Here is a 23150-nt window from a genome sequence, read left to right as displayed (position 1 = left end):
TTGATGTAGTGGTACAAAGATCTGAGTCACAGTTCTGCCACTTGTTAGCTGAGCAATCTTACTCAAGATCTGTAACCTCTCTGAGCCTGTGTTCTCATCTGTGAAATGGGAATAATAAAACACTCTACTGTAAGGATTAAATGCGATAATAAAATTAAAACACCTAGCATAATCGTTAGATCACAATAGGCACCCCACAAATGCAGCTCCTCCGAAGTGCCTCTAAGTTTCCTGGTGACTGCAGAAAACCTCAACCCCTCACTGCACCCCAGTGATTTCAACCTCAAACTTATTTTTCCACAAGGTTTGAGTGCTCCGTGTCCATGGAACTCTAATTCAGACATCCAAGGCCCTCAAGCCTGCACACACACACAGCTTGAGCACACCCTGGGGAGGATTTTTAGATGCCATGGCTGGTTACCAAGGAGAGGTGTTTAGGAGGCTTCCCTGGAGTGTAGCTGCAACCTCTTGTGTTGGTTAGAAGAGACTCCTGCCCCAAGCAGGGGACTGGCTGACATGACCTCTTGGGGGGCCTTCACACTCAGAATTTTTCAACGTGAATTTTTAAAAATAATTTTATTTGTTAATGTTTAGCTGTGCTTGGTCTTCATTGCCGTGTGGGCTTTTCTCTAGTCGTGGTGAGCAGGGGCTACCCTTCATTGTGTGTGGGCTTCTCACTGCAGTGGTTGTTCTTGTTGTGGAGCACGGGCTCTAGGGTGCTCAGGCTTCAGTAGTTGTGGCATTCGGGCTCAGTAGCTTCAGCTCCTCGGCTCTAGAGCACAGGCTCAATAGCTGTGGAGCACGGAGTCAGTTGCTCTACAGCCTGTGGAATCCTCCTGATCAGAGATTGAACCCTTGTCTCCTGCATTGGCGGGTGGAATCTCCACCAGTGAACCACCAGGCAAGCCCCTCCACTTGAACTGTGTTAACTTGTGTGCGCACATGTTCACACTCTCACACACCATCTGCCCAGCTGGACAAGAAGGGTTGCCTCTCCCTTTCTTGCGGAGCTTCTATTCCAGCTCTTCCTCCACCTTACCCTCCCGCAGCCTCACTGGGAGGGAAGGCACTGTCATGACCCCTAAACTTCACTCTCTCTGACTGATTTGCTTAGCAGGAAGTCTCGGGACAAGGAGAATAGAGTGACCAAACAGAAGGGGCCAGGACCTTGGCTGGACCTCCAGAGCAAGGAGAAGCAGCAGCCCCGTGCATTCGGGGGAATTCACTGGGTCCACATGCTTACTCATCCAGCATCTCTCCAGAGCCTCCTGCTGCTGCAGAAGGTGACAAGGGTGATTAGAGCCCCTGGTGGGGAGCTGGCTGCGGTGTCTTGCCCTGAATCAGTGTATCTAGTCCACTTGAATCTCCAAGGATCAGGAGCCCTCTGGATCTGGGCAAATCTAGTGGAACATGTATGTGGGTGCTGAGTCCTTGTCCTACATTAAACCCCCCTCAAGAACATCAGCCAGGACTTGTGACATTCCCCCAACTCCGTTTTAGAATTTAGAAGAGATCAAAGCACAGAAACGCATAGCGATTTATACCCAAGGTCATCAGTAAGTCTCTGGGTCTGCATTTGAACCCAACATTATCTAACTGCAATGTGCATGTTCTAACCACACATCACACTGTTTCCCACACTAGGGCCACATTCCAGGCCTGGGTTTCAGTTCCAGGAATCATTAGAAAATACCATCACTCAATGAGATGTTTCCCCCTGCTTTCTGTTTATGAGTCTACTCTTAAAAAAGTCCCAATAAATGGTACTTTTCAAAAGGAAAAGGACTTGAATAGCGAGCAATCACAATTCCCTCATCATTGAAACAATTCTTTATCATGGAGGTCACATTTTACAAAACATCCATTACTCTGTTGTATCAATTCTAAAAAGCATGTTTGTGGTTCTTTTAATCTCTGAATTCTGGATGCATTTTAAAGACTAGAATCTAAGCTTCTGTGAAATACACAATATTATTTGGCCCCAATCCTGGCAGGTGAGCATTGTCAAGATTACAATCACCATTTTACAACTGGGAAAACTGAGATTCAAAAAGGTTAGGCGACTAGCCTGAGGTCACAGAGCCAATCAATGCAGATTAGCCTGGTCTCCTGATTCCCAGAACAAGCTGTGTTCATGGTATACTGTCCTGGCTTCCAGGCCCAGTGCTCACGCTTACTTGTTCCCATCACCATTCCCCTGGCTATCCCCCATCAGAGGCCTGAGGGTGACCTTGTCTCCCTAACCTAGGGCTGTCCAATCTCAGTCAGAGCAGGGGAATGAACCCAGTGTGGGGACACCTGGGAACAACCCAACCCCACACAGGGAGTTTTCAGGCCAAAGGATCCCACTTTCAAGAATGCATTCCACATGGGAGGCAGCATAGCAGGGATCAAAGCAGGGCCTGGGGTGTGAAGGCAGTGTTTCTACCTGGTACCCCCACACACCATGCATGCTAGATGTAGGGGCTCCCCACCTAGGGTCCCCATTCTCTGGAATTACTCACCGTGCCCTCTTTCTCCTATTTCAAGAGGCCAAATGAAAATCAAATATTGGCTCTAGATAAGATCTCACAGACAGACTGAAACACCACATTTCTTTGCCATGGTTCAACTTACATCAGCTCAGTGGTACTGCCAGGGTTTGGTCTTGCTGACCAGGAAACACTGATCGACTGTGATAGGGCCCCAATTACCACACAAGAGGAAAAACCAATTAACGACTTATTATATAACAGGCACAGCTTGGCAGACAAAAATCTTTCCAAAGAAGGCGTGTGACGGGGGAAAGTAATCAAGGGGGCAAGCAGACATGAGAGTGGGAGCGCGTTTCCCCAGATGGTTCAGGTGAGGTTCAGAGAGCTGGAGTGACTCGCTCAAGGTCACCCAGCAGGACTGGGACTAGCACCCAAGGTTTCTGCCCCTCGGGAGAGGCATCTTTCTACCATACCCTTCTGTGCTGAGGATCGAGAAGGTCAGAGCATCAGGACTCACCAGGGTTCCTGAAGGGGGCAAGGAAATGGCTTCTCCCTGGCACCTGTGGGCTCCTTCCTGGCGGGCAGCTGCCAAGGCCACGCTGTCTTTCCTCCCTGGGCGTCTGCCAGGGCAGCTAGGCGTGGGCGCCTCCTGGAAAACGGGCTCTGGGTAAGGCGGAGGAGGCTGCCCTGAAGCAAGCACCCTCCAGGACATGAGGTCACGGGGTCGCCATGGAGGGGTTTGCTACATCCAGCCCCACAGTTGCCTCCTGGCATCCGCCCCGGGATCTCTTCAGGTCGCAGGGCTGGTTTTCGTGCCAGCTGCTGGGTGCCTTTAAGAGAACAAAAGCAGTTCATTGGCTGAGCAAGGCTCCCCCCACCTCTTTACCTGAGCAGGTGAAGGCTGCGAGGCTAGGGGCAGACCCAGAAGTAAACAAAACTGTGCCAACCCACCGGCTCGCCCCTCCTCCATAGCCCTGGTCCTGGGCTCCCTTCCCCTCTCCCACCCACAACTCTGAGAATAACCTGGGAGTAAACAGAGGCCCAACATTCTGCAGAATGCTTAGTGCTGTTCAGTTCAGGAAGCTTCATTATTTCACAGTCACCCTTGACCAAAGTTAACAGCACACCTTCTCTTTCAGATGGAAAAACTGCGCTGGAAGAGGTAAATGGCTTGTTCAGCTCACTAGCATCTTGTAAGGAAGGTTGACAGAGTAGGATAGTGTGAGGACCCAAACCTGAATCCCCTGCTTTTGAATTCCCACATGGTCATGAGTTTGATCCCTGGATCAGGAAAATTCCCTGGAGGAGGGCACGGCAACGCACTCCAGTATTCTTGCCTGGAGAATCCCATGAACTGAGGGGCCTGGCTGGACTGAGTTACAGTCCATGGGGTCACAAAGAGTCAGACACAACTGAGTGACTGAGAACACACACACACACACACACACACACATGTGCGCGCGCGCACATGCACACACGCACACACATGCCCACGGTGCTCTAGACCAGTGGTCTCCAACCTTTTTGGCACCAGGGATCAGTTTCATGGAAGACAATTTTTCCACTGATCGGGATAGAGGTAGGGGATGGCTTGGGGATATTTCAAGTGCATTACATGTATTGTGCACTTTATTTCTATTATTATTATTACATCAGCTCCACCTCAGATCATCAGGCTTTAGATCCCAGAGGTCAGGGACCCCAGCTCTAGATGATACCGCCCTCTCCGTGAAACCTTTGGCAAGTCACTCACTGCCTCAGTTTCCTCATCTGTAAAATGGTACAGTCATGCTTGCATGTGAGTTTACAATTACTGTGTTGTATATCCTTGGATTTAGAGCTAAAAAGGACTTTGGAGACTCTCCAGGCTATCTATTTACTTACTAGGAATTCAGGCACTCAATAGGTATTACTATTCAGCAACTATATGTGCCTGCCCAGCCTGTCTCAGGGCCTAGGGATACATCAATAAACCTGAAAGTCAAGGATTCTACACCTATTGAGCTCACATTCTAGAAAGAGGGGTGGTGGTGGTGGCTTAGTTGCTAAGTCATGTCCAACTCTTGTGACCCCATGCACTGTAGCCCACCAGGCTCCTCTGTCCATGGGGTTTCCCCAGGCAAAGAATATTGGAGCAGGTCACCATTTCCTTCCCCAGGGGATCTTCTCAACCCAGGGATCGAACCCGGGTCTCCTGCATTGCAGGTGGATTCTTTACCACTGAGCCACCAAGTAAGCAGGGGACTGTTACCTATTTGATCTGTTTACTTGTTTAGGTTCTAGAGGGGGGAACTAGACCTAAACAAGTAAAGAGATCAAATAGGTAACAGTCCCCTGAAGAAAGGAAATAAGCTGATATGATCAAGTAATGGCTATGGCTATTGCAGATTATGTGGTCAGAGAGGCTCTCTCTGAGGAGGTGATATTAAAGGTGAGACTTCGGTAATGACAAGGAACCAATCATTGTAAGAGCTGGATGAGAGTTCCAGGCACAGGGAACTACAAATGCAAAAGCTCTGAGCGGGTGTGTTTGGAGAACAGAAAGAAAATTGCTGTGGTAAGAGTATAGTCCAATCTCTGCCACCCTTTATCAATAGATAAGGAAATGATTAATAGGGATGACTTGACTTGCCCAAAATCCCCTCCTGCAAATATCTCTATGAAATACTATGAAATACACAGATTTGGGAATGGTGACCACTTGTGGAGCTAGGAGCTGGGGCACGTCAGAAAAGATTTAGCTCAACAGATGTTGACCTGGGCCCACTCTGGGCCAGGCTTTCTGCTAAGTGCTCAGGCTTCAGGAGTGATGTCGCTCAAGGGGTTCAAAGTCTAGATATCAGAGCTGGAGGGGGCCTAACACATCATCTAGCCCAACCTACCCATTTCACAGATGTGGAGATTGAGGTCCAGAAAAGTGAACCGACTTGCCAAGGGCACACAATTGGTTCACGGAGGAACTAGAAATTGAGCCAGGTCTCTGATGCTCAATAAATCAAATCTTGAAGCCACACATCCTTAAGTGGAATCCTAAATCTGTAAATCACTAGCTATGACCTTGCCCAAGTTATTTAATGTCTCTTTTCTCAGAAGGATAGTAATACCTATTCATGGATTAATGTGATGATTAAATAAAATGATACACCAAAAGCCCTTGACTCAGTGACTGAAAAGAAATAAGACCTCAATGGATTGGTTATGTACTTGTATTCTTATTGATATAAAGTAAGGCCTTAGCAAAGGGACAAAATGCTACAGTCTATGTTATTCTCAAAATAGTTAATGCCATATTTCTCTGAACTGGGATGGTCAAGGCTCTGTACCAAGCTGAAGGCTTGTCTCAGGAGTTGGCTGCTTTCTACTTCAGGCCCCTCCCCAAGTACCCACATGTAAGAGAATCCTCACCACTCACCCACTCTGCTGACTGTCTGCTCTCTGAGGGCCATGCTGAGACATGACAGGGTAGCACAGCTCTATCATCTGTGTGGATCCTGCTCTACTACCCCGAGCCTCAGCTACCTATATAGTGAGAATAACACCAGAACTTACCTCATGGGGCTGTGGTAAAGATTAAACGAATGAATGCCTAGCAAATAGCAAGCCTTCAATATATGAGACGCAAGACACCTGTCCCAGGGTGTGAGACTTGGGAGCTACAGAAAAGAATCAACTGTGGGGACTTCCCTGGTGGAGCAATGGATAAAACTCCGCACTCCCATTGCAGGGGCCTGGGTTCAATCCCTAGTAGAGGAACTAAACTCCCACACGCCACTACTGAGTCCACACATCACAACCAGAGAAGCCCACGGACCACAATGAACACCTAGCACAGCCAAAATTAAATTAGTTAATTAACTTTAAAAAAATCAATGGCATTCCCCACCCTCTAAGTGCTTTAGTCCAGGAGGGATACAGTCGGAGGCCATTCCCTTCCCATTTCTCCCCACGCTGTCACATTTCAGGCCTGGATCAGGTCCCTGGGACCCAAGTGATTCCGGCTACTTTGCAGGGAGACTAACTCTAAGAATGACTGAGTCAAAACTCCTATATCTAAAACCACCCACACACTCACCTTTACTGCTGAGAGCCCCATTCCCAGCTCTGCAGAATCACAGACTGTCTCTGACAACTGGAGCCAAAGCACCATATGCTCTGAATAATAAAGCCATCCAGAAAGTTCCCCGTGGTGAGCTGGGCGACACACTCCACTTGTACCCGTGGGGTTAGACAACCAGAAATATCACCAAAGGCCTGTCCTCAAAGCCAAGCTCCTGTCTCCAGCAGGCTGGAGCCATGGGGCCCAGTGAGTTTCAACCTCAAGTTCCTTCCCTTTCCTGATGCCTTCTTCTCCCAGTGAATTCATGTGTTTTTCAGCCTATTTTTACAAAGCACAATAAAACATTCTCAGTAAGCTCAATGACCATCTGTCCTGATTTTTCCAACCCTAGAGAGCAAAAGCCACAGGGGATCAGAGAAAGACATGGTTAAGACCAACATGAGGCCAATGGAACAAGTCAAATATATTTACCTGTGGAAGCAGGACTGGCATTGTTCTTTCAAGTGGCTTTCAAAGCTGTAAACTTGCAGTGGTTCACAGTCTGCAGGTGGGGGGGACAGCTGGTCAGATGGTGTATTTGTTGTTCATGGCGGGATCCTTGTAGGCTGAGCCTTGTTCCCTACTCTTCCCAGTACTCAGTACCAAACGCGGTGCCTAGCACTGGCAGTCAATCCAAAAACACCCACCCGATGAATAAAGTTGCTTAGTTAGTCTACCAACGGATTTAAGAGGCTTCTGTTGCCATTCACATTAACAGCCTGAACCAGTGCTTATCATACTTGTAATAATTGCATGCACAATTATTTGTCTCATAGGTACCTCCCTGATAAGACTGGCAGCTCCCTGAAGGCAGGGACTGCCCCCAGTTTCGTTCACTACCTGTATCCTCTGTGCTTAGAATGGGATCTGGCATAGAGCTGGCACTCAATAAATCTTTATTGAATGAATAAAAGAGCAAAGATGGCCACAGTCAGTGAGTCGACCCACCTGATAATTTTTTGTTTTCTTTTATTTTACTGGAGTATAGTTGATTTACAATGTTGTGTTAGTTCCCGGTGTAGAGCAGAGTGATCCAGGTATACACATATCCATTCTTTTCTAGATCCTTCCTCATATGGGTCATTGCTGATTTCCAAGGCCTGTGCTGCTGGAGGCACTGAGCTTCACTAAGCTGGCCTAAGGTTTCTTACTTCAAGATGCCAATAGTATTATAGGAGAGTGTGGGGAAAGGGATTTGCTAACGTCCAGGCTCAGCTGTTCTTAGTAAGAGTCTATCACCTACAAAGTCTGTCCATTTACAAAAGCAACACATACAATGGGAAGTATGCTCACCTGCTGGTTAACCGGGCCTTCCCTATGCCTCTAGCTAGAGGTTTGGGACATCTGCCCTGGGGGTGGGTGGACTGGATTTCAACCTGGAGTTAATAATGGAATCTACTTCATAGAGTTGTTATAGGAAAAAATGAATATATTGATGTGCAAATATCTACTACAGGACCTGACAACACCACCAGTGCTCAGTAATGATATGAGAGTTGTTCCTGCCAATACTCTGCCTTCTAAGGCTGCCCTTGGAATGAAGGACACCACCACCTGATGAAGACCTTTAGGATGGAAGTCTGGTGCTGGGCTTCTCTACGTCATCTCCCATGGCAACCAGGTCAGACTGCAGGGAGGAAGGAGTGGATCATCTATGTGACATAAATACTACTCCAGACAGAGACACTACTCAAATTGACTTGGGTGAAAGGTGGCTCACAGGTCCCCTAAGTCCAGGGTGGAGAATTGCCTTCTGCACAGCTGGCTCCAGGAGCTCAAGCAATATCATCACGATGTTTCTTCCTTGTCTCTATCTGCTGCTATCCCCACTGCGGTCTTTACTGTCTCAGAGAGGCTCCCTGAGGTGGTTTACATCCTCTCTTCTCAGTCTCAGCTCCCTTTCCTGAAGTTCAGACCAGACCACCAGAATTGATTCTCATTGGCTGTAACTAAATCACATGATCATTCCTGAGCCAATCACTGGGGGAAGGGGGTGCAAGGCTCTGATTGGCAGAGCTGAGTCACATGCCCACCTCTAGGCCAGTGTGCTGAATCAGCTTCAGAGAAGGGGAGGGAAGGTACCCAACAACTTAAGGGCTGCTGTTGCCAGAGCAGAGGAAAATGTTGCTGAGTCAGCAAAACAAACATTCTCCTGCAGATTACAAACTTTTCTGCAAGTTAAGTGACAAGGGCAATGTCACAGTGAGACCAAACAAACATCAATTCCATCAGACAAATAAAGTGATAGGATCTGGAGGGCTCCCCAGAGAACAATGGGCCTTGACTCAGCTATCTGCCAAAAGATCTGTTCTGTAGGGCCCAGATTAGGGTGAAGCAAGTGAGGCATGTGCCTCAGGCACCAAGTTAAGGGAAACACAAAAAAACTTAGCAACCTAGACAAATCATACTTGAATGCAACATTTTAAAAATCAAAGTTAATGCCATAAAAGTCCATGATGAACAAGATACCAAAACTTTAAATAAAAGCATGATGAGTAATAGTGCTGTAGAGAGCCATACTGGAGCTTGGGGGCAAAAGGAAAAATCAAGACTACTGGTTCAGTCACGTCCGACTCTGAGATCCCATGAGACAGCAGCCCACCAGGATCCTCTGTTCCTGGAATTCTCCAGGCAAGAACACTGGAGTGGGTTGCCATTTCCTTCTCCAACGCATGCACGCATGCTAAGTCGCTTCTTCAGTCATGTCCAACTCTGTGCGACTCCATGGAGAGCAGCCCATCAGGCTCCTCTGTCCATGGGATTCTCCAGGCAAGAATACTAGAGTGGGTTGCCATTTCCTTCTCCACTACTGATTCTACTTTTATGTAAAATTTTGGTATTTTGTTCATCATGAATTTTTTGGAAAAATGTTATTTCTGAATTTTGGAGCACCACCTTAAATTGTGTGCTGGAGGCAGGATGCCTCATTCCTCTTACCCTAGTCTGGGCCCTACTGTCTTTGTGTGGGATTTGCTGGAGGCAAAGCCATCCTGAAATGAAGGGATGTGTTCTAACTGGCATTCCCTAGTGAGAAGGGCCCAGGGCTGGAAGCGAAGGCCTGGTATCAGCTCTGCTTCTGCCATCAGTATGCTGTCACTCCACTTCCCTGGGAAGATATTTTCCTCTCCAGTCCTCAGTTTTTCCACTTGCATGTGTGGGGCAGGGCACAACTGGTGGTTTTTCAAGCAATGGAACTCAGTATCTTGGTTTAGAAAAAAATTTAAATACAGTTTTTAAAGGGGACATGTGCTGAAGTAGACACATCCACGCCTCTGTATCTCCACCAGCCCAAGAGCCCCTCCAAGTGCTCCATGGAATCCTAAGAGTTCCAGGGTCAGAGCATGAAAACGTCTAAATCCCATGATCTCTAAGACCCCTAAGCAAACCCACTTTTCTGCCTGAGATAATAGCCACACTTTATTTCCTTCTGTCTATGTTTCATTAGGTCAGTGTTCCTCATATGACCAGGCATACCCTGTATCAAGGACACTGCAGATGCTGTATTTAAAATGCAGTTTCCATGGCCCCACCCTAGTCACGCTGAATCTGAATCTCCAGGGATGAGGCATTTTGAACAAGTACCTTTCCTGCCAGTTGATGCCCACTGAAGTGTTTGGATCTTTCGCAATCATTTCCACAGAACCTCGCGAGCTATTTTATCCTGGAGCTTTTATTTACGACTGTCCTTCTGAATGACTAGGGCTAGGAGGAAAAACAAAATCAACAACACAGGAACAGTCAGATGAGCTCAGATAAATGAATCAAGGTTTGCCAAGTGGAAACAGATCACAGCAAGATCTCCAGGGGCCCATCCCAGACAGAACATCCTGGCAGCTCCTTGCTCTGCAATCCCACAGTTTGTATCTGAAAGAAATCATCTGTGCATTTCTTTTTCCTGGAGTAGCACTGGCAACCTCAGGAATTATTTATTGAATTATCAGGTTTCTTATTAGTTTATTAATGGGTTCCTGGAAGCTAAGAGTGAGCATCCCTGTAAGGCTGTCAAGAAAATTAACTTTAGACTTCAGAAATATGGTAGATTTTTGCCCACTGCAAGGGAAACAGCCATTCATTCATTTTTTTCACTCAACTAGCTTGGCAGATTCATTGGTGCATAAGATACTTCCTCTTCTTTTTTTTTCAACTTTATTGAGATATAATTCTTACACAATACAATTCACCCATTTAAATTGTAAATTCAATTGTTTTTGATATATTAGCAGTGTGCAACCTTCACCTCCAATCCCCTTCTGCCTCCTTAGCCCTAATCAACCACTATTCTACTTTCTATGCATTTGTATATTCTGGACATTTCATTTTCATGGAATGAAATAATATGTGATCTTTGGAGATGGGCTTCTTTTGCTTAGTGAAATGTTTTCAAGGTTCATGCATGTTGTAGATTGTATCAGTACTTCATTCCTCTTATGGATGAATAATATTCCAGTGTCTGGACAGACCACATTTTGCTTATTCATTTATCAAGTTGATGGACTTGATAAAAGTTGATGGCTGTTTTCACTCTTTGACTATTCTGAATAATGATGCTTTTAATATTTGTACATAAGTTTTTGTGTGAACATGTTTTCTTTCTTCTGCCTTTGAAGGGTTCTGAGTTCAGCAGATATTGGTGCTAAAACAGGTACCTATGTAATTACCTGTGTTAACAGGATGGTGCCAGAGAGGGACAGGGCAATGGTGTGTGGTAATCAGAACCACATGCTTCTGCCATTCTTAACTGAGTGATCTTGGAAGGAAGTTTCTTCACCTTTCTGTATATCAGTTTATTCATGCGTAAAATGGGATCAATAATTTTCTGACTGTTGTGACAATTACATGAGATGATGCACGTTAGAGGCTTAGGACCAAGCCTAGCACCTGGTAACTGCTTGGCAAAAGTCTGTCATTATCATTTTCACTCTAGCGATTCCCAAGAGGAAGTTTACTGATGAGTCATGCTACTCATGCTACTCATGTAGCAAGAGTAAAGTCTTCATTCAACAAATGTTTATTATTTATTATGAACTTGGCTCTAGAGGAATACGGTTGATCCAGACTTTGGATCCTACTGCCAAGAGTTTGTAACCTGTGATCTGAATGGCAGGACTCACTGGCATACCTCACCCCCATATATTGTGATTTGTTCTTTGATAAAGGCCTCACACCTTCTGTGGGAGCCTTGGAGAAGGAATATTTCTTTAAAAACAAAAACAAAAAAACTTTTTTACTATGAAAATGTTGAAACATACAGGAAAGTAGGAAGAATTATCATCTGAATACCTACACATAATCACATAAATTCAACAACTGTCAACATTTTACTGTATTTACTTCATCTTTGTTGTTTAGTTGCTTGGTCATGTCTGACTATTGTGCAGCTCCATGGAGTATAGTCTGCCAGGCTCCTCTGTCCATGGTATTTCCCAGACAAGAATATTGAAATGGGTTGCTATTTCCTTCTCTATTACTTCATCTTACTATATGTTAAATTTGTGGCTGAACCAGTTTAAAGTTAACTGCAGATATTCTAACACTTCAGCCCTAAACACATCAGCAGGCATTTCCAAAAAATATTCTCCATAACCACAATACACTTACTATACCTCACAAAACTAATAATTTCCTTATACTATCTAACACCTAGTTCATAGTCAGATTTTGCCCATTGTCCAAAAATACAGTCTTTATAGCTTAAAAAAAATAAAAGAACCAGGATATAGTCAAGAATCACATCTTACATTTACTTGCTAGACTCTAGGATCTCTTTGAATCTAGAACCTCTCTTTCAGTGTATCTACTTTTGTTTTGTTTTCACAACTTTTACTTTTAAGATCTCATCAGTTGTGTTATAAACTGTCCCACATTCTGGTCTTGTCATTGCTTCTCTGTGGGTTATATGACTGTGTTCCTCTATCCCCAGTTTGAAATTCTTCTAAACTGAAGCCAGCTCTAAAGACTGGATTTGGTTCAGGCTCAATGTTTGGCAGAAGCAAAAATAGTTTGAGTTGTGTGGTCTACTGCATCCTACTGTTGTTGGTGGTGTTCAGTCGCTAAGTCATGTCCAACCCTCTGGGACCCCATGGACTGCAGCAAGCCAGGCTCCCCTATCCTTCACTATCTCCCAGAGATTGCTCAGATTCATGTCCATTGAGTCGGTGATGCTACTGCCACCCGCTTTCACCTTCAGTCTTTCCCAGCATCAGGGTCTTTTCCAGTGACTCAGCTCTTCACATCAGTGGCCAAAGTATTGGAGCTTCAACTTTAGCATCTATCCTTCCAGTGAATATTCAGGGTTGATTTTCTTTAGGATTGACTCGTTTGATCTCCTTGCTGTCCAAGGGACTCTCAAAGGTCTTCAGCATCACAATTTGAAAACATCAGTTCTTCGGTGCTCAGCCTTATTTATGGTCCAACTCTCACATCCATACATGACTACTGGAAAAACCATAGTTTTCACCATATGGACCTTTGTTGGCAAAGTGATGTTCCTGCTTTTCAATATGCTGTCTAGGTTTGTCATGGCTTTTCTTCCAAGGAGCAAGCATCATTTAATTTCATGGCTGCAGTCACCATCCCACTGAGAGGTGTTTAATGCTGGTTGTTTCACCACAGGTGACACTAAGCGTGGCCCCTGGGTTAAAGCGGTGATAGTCGAGAAAGCATGAAGGGGAAGACACAAGTGTCTTCACAGGCAATGGCTTTTGAATAGGGCTTGCAAGGGTGTGCAGGGGAGCCTACTGGGTGGAGAGCAGGGGTGGGGAAGGGCTTTCCAGGTATGGAGACAGTGTTGGGAAAGAGAGTGCTGAGCTTCAGGAAGTAGGAGATGGTAGTCACATGTGGTTGAGAATGGTCATAATAATAACAATGGCACTTAAAGCCTATTAGAGTTTACTAAGTTCCAGGAACCTGCTAAGTGATTCATTTAATTTCTCATACAGTCCTGTGCAATGGGCGCTACCACCCCCATTTTAAGGGTGTGGAGAGCAAGGTGTAGTGATATGTGGTAACTTGCCTGAGGTCATAAAGCCAGCAACAAGCCTACTTGGGATTTGAATTCAGGTGCCTCTGCTTTTAAAACCACAAAGCTCTATATTAAGCAAGGTGACAGGGCAAAAGAGTTGGGGAGGCACGTTGAGGGTGCGCAGAGGCAGGCCTTCTCTGCCATTCTGAGGAGTCTGTATGTTATTCCTGGGGCAGTGGGGAGCCAGCAAAGGTCTCCTGGGGCTGGCATGGCTGTGCCTGAGAACACTCACTGCCTGGGCTGCCAGGTAAAGGCAGAGAGGCACTGCTGAGCTGAGCGCCCCTTCAGGCGAGTGGGGCCCTGGGGAACAGAGAACTTGGGGAGGAATTCAAGTCCTTCTTTGACTTTGTGCTTGTCCTGTGCCCTGCCCCAGGGGATGAGGCTGGGTGGGTTCTCCACAGGACATCCCAGAGTCTTCCTGCATGCAAACGCTGGGTGCAGAGGAAGGGCAGGGTGCATCCAGCACCCACGGACCCCTGAGCACAGCAAATAGCTCCAGTTTCCCCTGAGTCATCCCTAAGGCCGAGCATTCTGTTGGCCACAGAGCAGTGAAATACAAGTTGCAAAGACCAGGGGAAAGGACCAGCTCATTTAAGCCCTGAGACCCAGAGAGGGGAAATGACTGGCTTAAGATCACACAGTCAGATCTTGGCAGAGGCAGGAGTAGGACTCAAGTTGTCCTCTAGATTCTATTCTCTCATGGTGGAGTTTGTTTCAGAATCTAAGAAGAATCAACCTAGACAGCATATTAAAAATCAGAGACATTACTTTGCCAACAAAGGTCCGTCTAGTGAAAGCTATGGTTTTTCCAGTAGTCATGTATGGATGTGAGAGTTTCTACAAAGAAAGCTGAGTGCCAAAGAATTGATGCTTTTGAACTGTGGTGTTGGAGAAGACTCTTGAGAGTTCCTTGGACAGCAAGGAGATCCAACCAGTCCATCCTAAAGGAAATTAGTACTGAATATTCATTGGAAGGACTGATGCTGAAGCTGAAACTCCAATACTTTGGCCACCTGATGCAAAGAACTGACTCCTTGGAAAAGACCATGCTGCTGGGAAAGATTGAAGACGGGAGGTGAAGGGTATGACAGAGGATGAGATGGCTGGATGGCATCACCGACTCAATGGACATGAGTTTGGGTAGACTCCTGGAGTTGGTGATGGACAGGGAGGCCTGGCATGCTGCAGTTCATGGGGTCGCAAAGAGTCAGACACAACTGAGCAACTGAACTGAAATGAAGAAGAATCAAGACACAATCGCTGAGGATCAGCCATGGGATGCCAAGTGCTCTGGGAAATCTTTATTTTTATTTACATTTTCCCACTGTGGGAATCCTCTTGGAGGGTTCTGGATACCCCTCCTGGCCACAGCCCCCAAGCCAGCATGGTTATCCCTGACACTGCCTTTGCATCCCTCAGACACAACCGGTTGACTGTTGGTGCTGGTGCAGAACAAAGCCTGGGCCCTGCTGCTCATCCTTGGGACAGGAAGGGTGTGTGGACTGGATGCATAATTGTTCTAGAGCCAAGATACCGATGTTCAAACCTCTTTCCTCTTACTTACTAACTGTGTGTCCTTGAGCCTAGCGCTCCCCTTCTGTGTGCTTATTTCTTCATTTTTAAATTGGTGGAAACAGCAGTGATTCACGCAGTTGAGTGTGAGGATTAAATAACATAGGCAGTGTTCAATGGGCTTAGTTAAGGCTTGCCACAGATAAAGGCTGGTTATTACTGTTCACTTGGGGACCAGTAGGCTTGGGTGCTTGCCACTGACCTATCTATTTATTGGACAAACTTTCTAGATGCTGCATAAAATCTGCCTCTTCCATGAAGTACACTCAGATTAACTGTGCTCAGTTTAAAGCCTCTTTAATTCCCAGAATTTAAAGCACAACTGGCATTATTTACAATAGCCAAGATATGGAAGCAACCTAAGTGTCTATCAACAGATGAATGGATGAAGAAGATAAATGGAATACTACTCAGCCATAAAAAGTCCAAAATTTTGCCAGTTGCATCAACATGGATGGACTTAGAGGGCACTATGCTAAGTGAAATAAGTCAGACAGAGAAAGACAAATACTGTATATCACCTATATGTGTAATCTAAAAAATACAGCAAAACAGAGAATATAATTTTTAAAAAGAAGCAGACTCAGAAATATAGAGAACAAATTAGTGGTTACCAGTGGAGAGAGGGAAGAGAGTAGGGATAATTTAGGGTTAGGGGATTAAGAGGTACAAACTATTAGGTATAAAATAAGCTACAAAGATATATTGTACAACATGGGGAATATAGCCAATATTTTATAATAACTCTAAATGGAGCATAACCTTTAAAAATTATGAATTACTGTATTGTACACTTGTAACATAGAATATGGTACAGCAACTATACTTCAACAACAAAAAAATCAAATCATAGGTCAAAAAAAAAAAGCACAGCTGGCATTATGTAAACTAACCGAAATGGGGGTGGGGAAGGGCAACCTGTGTAGGCCCCCTTCCCCTCACAGCACTAAGCTAGACTCAAAAGTGCAAGGGTGTTGCAGTTTTACCCTGGGCTAGCCGCTGGCTAATCAATTTGAGGTAAATCACTTCATATTTGTGACTCAGTTTCTTCAGTAAAATAAGGGTGGTAATATCAGTTTGCAACATGAAAAAAAGTCAGATTTCTGACTATACTTTGAGAATGGAAGGAAACAAACAAGCAAAATGTTTTTTTCAAAGCGTATTTCATAACCCAGGAAAATGATGCCAACATACAGTGTTTCTCTTTTCTGGATTTTCTAAGTTTTATAAGAAGATGAATTAATATAGTCTTATCGTGAAAAATTCACATTGTTGTTAAATTGCTAAGTCATATCCAACTCTTTTGTGACTCCAAAGACTGTAGCCTGCCAGGCTCATCTCTCCATGGGGTTTCCCAGGCAAAAATACTAGAATGGGTTGCCATTTCCTCCTAAAGGGGTTTTTCCCTAATCAGGGATTGAATCCTTTTCTCCTGCATGGCAGGTGGATTCTTTACTACTGAGCCACCAAAGAAGCCAGAAAAATTCATAATATTACAGTCCAGTGGCTAAGAGTCCTGGTCAGGGAACTAGATCCCATATGCCTAAAGATCCTGCCTGCCGCAATAAGATCAAGGATCCCATGTGCTGCAACTATAACCCAGGCAGCCCCCAAATAAATAAATAAATAAATTTTAAGTTAAAAAAGATCAGTTATATATGAAATGTGACCCCAATTTTGTTTAAAAAGGCATAAATACACTGAAGAAAATAAACATAAGGAAATCTACCAACATGTTTACAGTGTTGCTAGGATTTACTGCTGATTATTAACTTTGTTTTATTTTTCTATATTTTCCTTTTTTTCTCTAATTAGTATATATTATTTTCATAAACAGAAAAAGTACAATTATTTTTTAAGAAAAATAATGTATTCAAGGCTAAGCAAAAGCAAGTTGGATGTCATCTACTTGTGAGTCATCAGAAACCTTTAAGATTAAAATTCTGCCTTTTGGAAGTACCTGTTCCCCAACCATGAGTCAGTCCCTGTTTGTTTTTTTCTCTTTGAAAGCTTCACACAGAGCTCCCCATTCCTTTGGTTTCTAGAACTTTACCTCCTTGCCTGATGGTCCTCCTTTTGAGTTCAGGCTTGGCTGTACTCTGTGGAGTTGAAGACCCTTGAAATTCCTGCAGAGTCACCAGTTTACTTCATTAGCCTGGAGGCCTGTTATTCATCAATTTAAAAAAATAAAAGAATTAGAATCCATAGCATTTGTCCGGGTCCCCTGCCCCCAACACCACCCCTTTTGACAGTCCATGAGGATCTTCCTAAGTCCCTCACAGTTTTACTGAACCTCGAAACGCAAAACATTCAATGGCTCCTCATTTCCTTTAGGGTGGGTAGCATCCTACTTTTTTAGTCTGACATTTAAGGAGCCATAATAGAATTCCTTGGTGGCTCAGACAGTAAAGAGTCTGCTTGCAATGTCGGAGACCCAAGTTCGATCCCTGGAAGATCCCCTGGAGAAGGAAATGGCAACCCACTCCAGTATTCTTGCCTGGAGAATCCCATGGACGAAGGAGCCTGGTATGCTACAGTCCATAGGACTTCCACTCTCAAGGACCCATATGATCTGAACCACCTTTCCTTACCACTCCCATAAGGCCATCAAATAGTCTGCTAGCCAGCCACACAGCCAGGCCTGGAAGGAAGAGTAATCAGTGAAGAGAGTTGGGTGTAAAAATGCAATGGGGAGGGACTTTCCTGGTGGTCCAGTGGTTAAGAACCTGCCTTGCAAGGGAGGGGATGTGGGCTAGATCCCTGGTTGGGGAACTGGGATCCCACGTGCTTCAGAGTAACTAAGCCAGCACACTGCAACTAGACAGTGTTTCCCAGTGGCTCAGTGGTAAAGGATCTGCCTGTGATGCATGAGATGCAGGTGATGTGGATTTGAGCGCTGGGTCTGGAAGATCCCCTGGAGGAGGAAATGGCAACTCACTCTAGCACTCTTGTCTGGGAAATCCTATGGACAGAGGAACCTAGTGGGCTACAGTTCATAGGGTCCCAAGAGTTAGACACAACTGAGCATGCATGCAGATTCCTCCAAAAGGAAGACCTGAAGAAGCCAAATAAATACAAGTATATATATTTTTTAAATGCAGTGGGGAAAGGTGGGGGCTATGGCAAACAGGAGCAAAGGCACAGATTTTTTTAAAGGGGCTGTCGCTTCTTGGTGCCAACCAATTGTCTGATAGGATCTTTCAAGAGAATCAAGAAACCTGGATCTTTATTTGACTTTTAAATATTTGCAAGCTAATTCACAAGACATATTTGACCATTCTGCTGATCACAATTTGTGGCCTGTCAAAGGCACATATTGAACTTTCCCCCTCTGTACCTTCACTTCTGCTGTTCTCACTGCCAAGAACCCTGTCACACTCATGTGGGTCTCAGCAACTCCCCCTATGTTGTCAGGCCCAGCTGAAACACCACTTCTTTTGTGAGCATTTCCAGATGACCTCAGCTAGAAGTGACACCTCCCTCCCTGGGGTGGCCCCATTTAGTCCTCATCTCAGGCCAAGGTTATTTTGATGAGCCCTGTCTCTCTTGGTAGATAAAGAGCTCCTAAAATACAGCTGACCCTCGAGCAATGCAGGACTGAGGGGCACTGACCATCCCTGTAATGGAAAACCCACACCTAGCTTTATAGCTGCCCTCTTTACCTGCAGTTCTGCATGCTCGAATTATACCAGCTGTGGATCATATAGTACTATTGTAGTATTTATTGGGAAAAAAGTTCACGTGTTAAGTGGACCATGCAGTTCAAACTGTGTTGTTAAAGAGTCAACTATACTCAACAAATATTTATGGAGCACCTGTTTCATTGCAAGCACCAGGTTAGGCAGCGGGTATACAGCCCTCGGCAAGATGGAGAGTCTTTGCCTTGGAATACAGCATCTAGTACAGGCTAGATTTTAAATGAGTCATTCTCAAGATACCTAATTTCAATGTGTGATGAGTTTTAAGGAATTAAGAGAGTTTCTAAAAGGAACTTAATCCAGGCAAGGGGATTAAACTGGTCACGGGGCTGCTCAGGGAAGCATTAGCACTAGCTGCCACCTAAGGCTGCCCAGTTTATATACTGCACTAAAGTAACGGGTGGGAAGGGTGGGGGAGAGCCTAGATCCCACCCAAGCTGCGCCTTTTTCTTTTCTGGCCTCGATGGGCGACTGCTAGGATCTCAGTTCCCTGACCAGGAACTGAACCCAGGCCACAGTAGTGAAAGCCCAGAATCCTAACCACAAGGCCATCAAGGAGTGCCCCAAGTTGTGTTTTTTTCCTAATTTGCAAAAAAGCATTCGTAGACTCGTGGGGGTACTGTTTAGTTCCTCCTCTCTCTTGACCATCCCCATAACACAAAAAGCTGCCCTAGGAATCTATACATCTACCAGAACATACCCCTTAAACTCTTCCTTCAAAGGCTGTGGGGACCAAGGAAGGCATCTCTGAAGAAGAGACATAGGAGTTGAGACTAAAGGTAAGAAGGGGCCAGGCAGCTAACATCTGAGGAAAACAGCATGTACGAGGCCTCTGAGGAAAGTACCAAAGCTGAAAGATCTCATTAGCAGCCAGTGTGGCTGAAGCCTGGATAGGCAGGGAGCTGGGTAGGCTGGGCAGTGACCACACACCACTCGTGGCCTGGAAGGCTACATTAAAGGGCTCGATCCTCATCCTGAAATGTCTCATATCTCCCCCTCTCTGACCTAACTGCTTATGGGTGTCACTGCCATGGGTGACCCCACAGAGAGCATGATAACACAAAGTACCTTTGCAGAGTACCCACCATGAGATGTGTACTGTGCTGGGGCCACACGTCAGTTCCCTCTTCCTTCCCTACCCTCCTAAGGACGTGTTGATTCCAACTGAGCAATGAGAACACTGAGGCACAGAGAGGATGAGCAGCCTACCCAAGATTACCTGGCTATCAAGAGGTGGGGTGGGACTCCAAGTCTCTGGCTCTAAGCCCTTCCTCCTGGCTGCCTTGTAGCAAATACCCTTGTGAATAAACAGAAGGCAGAAGGAGCCAGGAGCCTGGCAGCTCAGAGGGGTCTGGGGGCTTGCAGCATTGGCACCACTGGGAAGCTTGTCAGAAATGTAGGAGCTCCAGTTCCACTCCAGTCCTACTCAATCACAATTCTCCTTTTACAAGAATCATGTGAATATTTCCAGGCTGAGAAACACTACACTACAGAATAATCCAAGCACACTGGCATATTGCCTTTGCAACTCTTATACAACAGTCTAGTGTCTCAAAGGCCAAGTCTCTAGTGACTTGAGAACTACTTATTATAACCAAATTTGCCAGAACTGCCAACTATGCCATCCATCCACTTGCCCTAGTTCTGTCTCCTATTCCAACTCCAAGGGAAAGATCAAGACGCAGCTGCCATCACCTCCAGAGAGAGGCAACACTTTGTTTCTGCTCAATTCCTTAGCATGGATCTGCTTTCATTCAGAAAGGAACCTGAAGTCTTTAGACCATTGTCCTGGTTAATCACTCTCCAAAACATCTTCTATATGGGGTCCACTCTGATCCCCAGATAGTTTTCTGGAAACTACTTTTCCCACATCAATCCCTTTTCTAAGCCTGCATGCCACGGAAGTAGAATGGTTTGGTGGACAAGATTGGCAGAATGGTTTGGTGGTCAAGATTAGCAGGTGAGGGAAAGCTGGATTCTCCTCCTGTGTTAGGCCAGATGTTGTGTGACTGGGAATCTCCCACTTTCATTTCCTCGTTCCTATCTGAGAAATGGGCAGAAGGACTAGATTAGGAATCACTAAATTGGGGTTTGGCAGGTAACAGGAAATAGCCTGTTAACAGGTAACAGGTAATAGCCCAGGTGAAATAATAAGTAGTGGGGGCTGTGGCAAATTAGAGTATACCATGCCTTGATTAAAAAAGGCAGCCCCACTTAGCATTAGGCTATTGTCGTCTTGGGAAATATAGGTCCAGTGTTGGCATATATGCTAATTTTTCAAGAGCTGGGAATCAAATTTTGCCCAACGAAATATCCTATGGTGTTTAAACATCGGCATCTGGTTAAAACATAAACAAACAACACTGACTGGGCCAAATCAAGATCAGGTGCAGGCCAGATCTGCCCATGGGCTGCCAGTCTGCGATGCCTGACGCGGATGCCGCCTCACGTTACTCAGAAGTTTATGATTCCATCCCACGTGCAGCTCTTCAAAACGCTGCTGTAAGCGCGGCGGAATCCGCGCGTTCTGGGGCCCGCCGCTTCTCCTGATCTCGGTCCTGGGCCGCACCCACGCCCTTTCCCAGCCCTCTCCGGGAGAGGACTGTGCGCCGGGACTCAGCCCTGTCCCTGGTGGCCGGGATGGGTCGCGTGGCTTCTGCTTCTTCGCACCCTCCCTACCTGCTCGCCTGCTCTCCCGGCAGCGCCGCAGCGATGACTCAGCCTCTGGCTGCCCGAGTAGGGAAGGGAGGAGCGGGGGCGGGGGAGGGGAGAGGGGCGGGCAGGGCCGGGCCCACGAAGGGGGGAGGGGAGAGGAGGCCGGAGGACCGCGGGGAAAGGGAGGAGGGCGGAGCAGTGGGGGAGGGAGCTGCTCCTGGGGAAGCCGAAGGGTCAGCCCCCACCTCCTGCCGGCGGCCCGCTGACTCAGGGATGAGCGGGGGCCCTCGAGCAGAAGAGAGGAGCGGGTGGCGAGGGGGCGAGGCACCGAAGGGGAGGTCGTGAGGTCCCGGCGTTCGTCCCCCATCCCTGAATGCCCTTGCTGGCACGCACTTCCCAGCCACGCCTGCGGACTCGCCCCGGCCGCGGTTGGATCAGTGCTGGGAAAGACACCTTCAGACATGGCCCCTTCGTGAGCACCTCCCTCCCTGTGGAGGCCTTGCGGGACGGCAGTCAGAAAAGGACAGCGATGAGGGAGACGGAGCCCTGCATCCTAGGGCGGAGAGAAAACCCACACCACCTGCCCGCAAGTGGAAATTTAAAGGCAGAAATGACCTACTGGAACATTTTGCTGGGCTACACAGTAGCTATAAGGCAAAGATGAATTTGGAAGGTGGCTCCAGGAAGTTTCCTTAGCAATTTTTTTATGATATGGATTAACGAATGAATGAAATGTGGTACAGGAGCATATCTGTGTATAGAGAAGACAGGTTTTGTTTTTCTTTTTTTTAAATGTCGTTTTGTATGTCTGTGCTGTTTACGAGGATGTATATGGGAATCTGTGTATCTTGAATGATGTATGCATGTGTATCTTATGGATATAAGCACACTGATAGCTGGATATATGTGCACTCTGTATGAGTATGTGTGCTCAGACTGTACCTCTGTGTATATGTACAGGTGTTTTTATATGCCTAACTGTTAAACAGCTATATATATATACACACACACATATATATGTGAGATCTATGGGCTTTCCTTGATTTGTATTTAAATATGTGAATGGACATGAATTTGTGGGTTTATGAATGTGACTACATATATTAATACTTGGGTATGTATTGCTATTGTGTGCCAGTGTTGTATGTGTGAGTGTGTGTGTATATGGGACTCTGTGTGTCTTAGTGAGATTGAATTATGTTTGTGTATGTGTGTTAATGAGTGTATGGGAATTTATTTGTGAGTCTGTGAAGAGGGCCAGAGTGTGCTTTAAGGTTGCTTATGTATTTAGATAAGAATATGTGTATATTTTTCTAAGTCTATGTGGATGTGACTAATGAGTCTGGGTGTGTTTCTGTAGCCTCCTACTGGGTCAGTCTGTGATAATCAGTCTGTGATTCTCTTTTTTTTTTTCCGGTTTCATTCACTTTATTATTCTCTTTATAAAATTATGTGGTGGCTACAGCTGGGGCAGCTGCAGTCTGTGATTCTTAAGGGTTAGACTAAATCTTAAGGGTTGCGCTTCTTGGAGGAGGAGGTGCTCAGAGGGTGGGGACTGTGGAGGTAGGAAGAGCCCCCAGTGTGCTGGCCCACTGACCTTCCGGAGCCGTGGGGTCAGGGTGAGCAATGTAGGC

The 23150-nt window shown here is 45.9% G+C and overlaps 1 long non-coding RNA gene across 1 annotated transcript in view; it reads right to left on the bottom strand.

Annotated features, from left to right (window-relative positions):
- The window catches only part of LOC139034439 (uncharacterized), a 30544-nt gene extending 8707 nt beyond the window's left edge, over positions 1-21837 (bottom strand). Inside the window, exons 1-4 of the long non-coding RNA XR_011486942.1 lie at positions 21541-21837; positions 17217-17326; positions 7003-7072; positions 2992-3304 (exon numbers count right to left, since the gene is read on the bottom strand). This is a non-coding gene — a long non-coding RNA (uncharacterized lncRNA). The remainder of the gene's footprint in view (positions 1-2991; positions 3305-7002; positions 7073-17216; positions 17327-21540) is intronic.
- Between the last annotated feature and the right edge of the window lie 1313 nt (positions 21838-23150).

This window comes from Odocoileus virginianus, chromosome 3 (assembly GCF_023699985.2).
Source record: "Odocoileus virginianus isolate 20LAN1187 ecotype Illinois chromosome 3, Ovbor_1.2, whole genome shotgun sequence".
Taxonomy (NCBI): domain Eukaryota; kingdom Metazoa; phylum Chordata; class Mammalia; order Artiodactyla; family Cervidae; genus Odocoileus; species Odocoileus virginianus.
The sequence above is the reverse complement of the archived record's forward strand: the minus strand, read 5'-3'. Positions and strand labels throughout refer to the sequence as shown.